Source organism: Hippocampus bargibanti, linkage group LG16 (assembly GCF_051943395.1).
Source record: "Hippocampus bargibanti isolate YZ-2025 linkage group LG16, ASM5194339v1, whole genome shotgun sequence".
Classification (NCBI taxonomy): domain Eukaryota; kingdom Metazoa; phylum Chordata; class Actinopteri; order Syngnathiformes; family Syngnathidae; genus Hippocampus; species Hippocampus bargibanti.
Genome location: NC_142749.1, coordinates 9,747,458 through 9,751,711, shown reverse-complemented (window position 1 = coordinate 9,751,711; position 4,254 = coordinate 9,747,458).

Below are 4,254 nucleotides of genomic sequence, written 5' to 3'. Positions count from 1 at the left end.
CGCGCGCGCACCGCACATTACGATCCACCTCCCGTTTTTGATCACAAATCAGTCTATATTTGGAAGGACCCCCACGCCCAGCCTCCCCCTGGCCCCCACTATGCTTTTAGATATAAGGAACATACGTGAGTGCAAAAAAACAAGAGTTCCAACAATTTCTTCTGCACCCTGTCAAGTTTGTAAAATATGTAAAATGGACATAGTACTTCAAGCTAAACATATGCATTCATATATTAGGAAAGGGAAAAAAGCCCTTGCGGTATTGAAAAGCCTTGCAAATTAATGAAAGCTCGGTACCAGCCACTGGGCTGCGCTCCAGTTTAATAAGCAGATGGAGAGAGAGGGTGAGTTGAGATTTGTCAAGATAGCCCCCAGCCCCAAACCCACCCCAAAAACAGGGCGAGTTTTAAAGTGTTCGTAAAGTGAAAATAAAAGTTGGCTAACTCTGACACAGCACCAAAACAAAGTACAGTGATACAACAGCTTACGAACTTAATTGGTTCCCAGAAAGTGTGTGTAAGGCAAAATGTTCAAACATTTGCCAAACATTCATCTCCCATAAGAAACCATTAAAAATGAGAATAATCCATTTCCATGTCCTCATAAAACACAATTTTCTACTAAATAAGTCTTAAACCTACACAAAATATGCATTATTTTATGTATAATACATGTGCTATTGTATTGTAATTAAAGAAATAAACTGTACTGTATAATAGTCGTTTTATTTACCTTACCTAAACACCCTTAATTGAGACATTTTCTAAAGTGGGTTTAACTAGCAAGCTAGCTTGCTAACCGCATACTGTAGTGGTAAAATTGGGCCAACTAAGTGGGCTGGCGTGGTTCAGTGTTTGTTAACCTTTCAACATGCATTGTGTATTTGGAAACAAATCTTTAAATTCATTTTTAATTCATTTTACAGAGTCTTTAAGAGGAAAGGCTTTTGGTTAATAGGATTGCACTGACTTCCATGAATTCTTCAGCCCGGATCATCACCAGAACCTCATCCTTTCACCACATCACCCCCGTCCTCCAAGAGCTCCACTGGCTCCCGGTCAAATATACAACTTTAAAATTCTTCTTTATACATTTAAAGCTACCCATAACCTTGCCCCCCATACCTATCTGACCTTCTTCAAATTTCTATTCCCTCTCGTTCCCTCAGATCCTCTTCCTCCCTCCACCTCTGTGTGCCCCCCCTGCCTGTCTCAGCACGATGGGGGACAGAGCTTTCAGTTGCTCTGCCCCCAAACGCTGGAACTCACTTCCTCCCAACATTTGTAACATTGATTCTCTTGCCACCTTCAAATGGCATCTCAAAACCCACCTATTTAAAATTGCATTTTTTATTTATTGTATTCTATTTGTGATTGTATTTTATTTATTGTAGTACCTATGCATGTCTGTGACTGTGTCCTTGAGAGCTTTGAAAGGCGCTTAAAATAAAAGGTATTATTATTATTATTTCATAATTAAATGTAGCTGAAATGGATTTAGATTTTGTGCTTTGTCAATTTTCCGATAAAGTCTCATCATGGAAAAGTGACTCATCACCAGAATCTTTAGATTTTTTTTTATGACATCAAATCTAATACTATGAATAGAGGCAGTAGCTTACAAACACCTCTTGACAATATATGAGTCATATATAGCTTGGACATAGAAATTGCAGGAGATATTAACCCACGTCTTGCCTCTGTTTTCTTAATTTGGCCAGTGCCCCATAGGGAGTTTAGTCCAATACTTTTGAATGAAAACAAATAAATTCAAAACAAAGTTTTCTCTTGGGAAAGTCCTTCAGACCCGCTTGCACTTCCCTGGCTCGAGGGAGGTGCTTCACAGGGACAAACTCGCAAGAAAAAGCCTGTATTGTTTTCCACTGTGGGAAAATAAATGCAGCACTTTGCTGAGTTGCACAATCAGCTGGGAGAGGACCCGGGAGCAGTCCTGGAATATAAAAAAAGGATCAGAAAGGGAGCTTCTCAGGATCCCGCTAGGATATAATGAGGGAGGATTATTGCACGTATGCAATCACCATAAACACTTCGATTTACCATTCCAAATCATTCTAATTGAACTAAAAGAATGATAAGGGAGGATACCATGAGCAGGAAAAATACAAAAATAATCTGCATGAAACAAGTTTGTTGAGACTCGGAACCAGAAAGATTGTCCCCACTGCCGGCAGGAGACGTATGTCATTTGATGACTGCGTCTCCTGCCGGCGATGGGGACAATCTTTCTGGTTCAGAGTCTCAGTCCACGGTGTCTGACTGTCATATCTCTGACAGTATCTTAACGAAGGGCAGATAAAGGAATAATTTTCACCAATTGAGTCAACAATCAATTGAGCCTTCCACTGACCTGAATGCACAATCAGCATCCTTCCATCATTCTCCATTAAGTCGATAGTTGCCTGCTGACTTACAAACAGATGGACACGATGATAGTTGTCTGCGCTCAATTGATTGACATGGTCATTTGAGTGGCTAAAAAAAAACATTTAATGGTGGTCTACCGTATTAGTTGAAAAATCCGGTTGTGTTACAGAAAGATAATAGACACCAATTAAAAGTGCATTTCCAAATCTGAAACAAATATACTTCAAATCAGCGCATGCAGAAAAAATTATTTCTTATTTTGAATCGTGAAAAAAAACCATATGTACATTTTCAAAATCTGAAATTGTAACCTACATTAATTTTCATGCTCGGAAGGCCCGATGAAAAAAGGATTATATAAAAAAACATCAAATTTTGTTTGAATTTCAACACAGAAATGAGTCAAACTATCTGACATGCATTGGGACAAAGCAAGTTAACCGGGACATATTTATTCACAGAAATGAATGCAATTGAAGTGACTCACCGTAGGTGTGAAGACTGAATTTAAGCAGCAGAATACAATTTTGAAAAATCCTTGAAGGGAGTCAACAATGTAACTTGGCTCCCTTCCTAATAAGCATCAGTGTTGTTTTTGAATGCTGGATTCTTTGAGTCTTTCCCAATTCTTTGTTGCAACGCAGTGTTCTTTTTTTTTTTTTTTTTTTTTTTTTTTTTAATTTTGTAATTTGCGGTACTAGAATAAAGTGGAATTAAATCATCTTTATTTTTATCTCACCTCATCATTCAACAACTAAGCCAAACCGTTTCCAGGAAAAATATATAGAATTGCACATCTGCTACGGTAGGTGGCAATAGTCTACTCATATACAGTATGTGTTAATGTTACCAATAATATATTATTTGTTTTAAGATGGTCGATATGTTTTATCTCTTGGTTGTCTTAAATGTTAATAAGGATACACTGTTCCACATGAGTACTTATACCATTCATATACACAAATGATTCTATTTATAATCATGGCAGAGAGTTGGATGTGTGTGCGTGAAAGGTTTACTTCTTCCTTGGAGCAGGTGGGCGCCTAACTAAAAATAAATAATTGAGTAGCAGTGCTACAGTCAAAAGCACTTGAGGTTATACACATTGGAATCCAACCAGACCATTTGTGGAAATTGTTACAGTATTTGTTAAGGTAGCATTAGTGTACACTTGGATAGTGGTCAGGTTCTTTTCCCACATGGGGAGAAAAAAAAAGAGATGTTTGAGGGCCATCTTTGATACTAATCTTTCCACCGTTGCAATTCATCCTGAAGACCACGTTTTTTTTGTTTATATCCCGATCATAGTGGTTAATGTACATTATTGTTTTACACTAGTAGAGCTGTTTCAGCCCTACTAGTAGTATCTTAAAATATTTCAGTCTGACCATCTATTTAATTTTTTTTGTTAATTTACATCTAAACAAAGAGCCAGAAAGGTAAACCGGGGGATTTTACACATTGTGGTTGTATTGTCTTAGTAACATCTAAAGGAGGTTTGCTGATCTGAAATTTCAATGAACCTCTGTGGAAAATAGGTCAAAGAGAGACATTGAAACACATCGTCTACGAATGAACAAAATCGGAAAGAAGAATATACTGCCATCTACTCTTTGAATAGATTTCTAGCAGAGATATAATGAATGCATCACCATTGGAGGTGCACACAACACACTGAGATATAAAGTATAAAAAGTGAGTTGTTAATTATTAATCGGATTATCATTTTGCTGTTGGGGGTACTGTGACATATTTATGAATGCACCACAGCCCAAAGTCGAGCTATGTAATCAAAGATCAGCAGAGGTTGTTAGTAACCAGCTATATTGCATTTATTTAAGCACGTTTTTGGATACATTGTACTTTCACA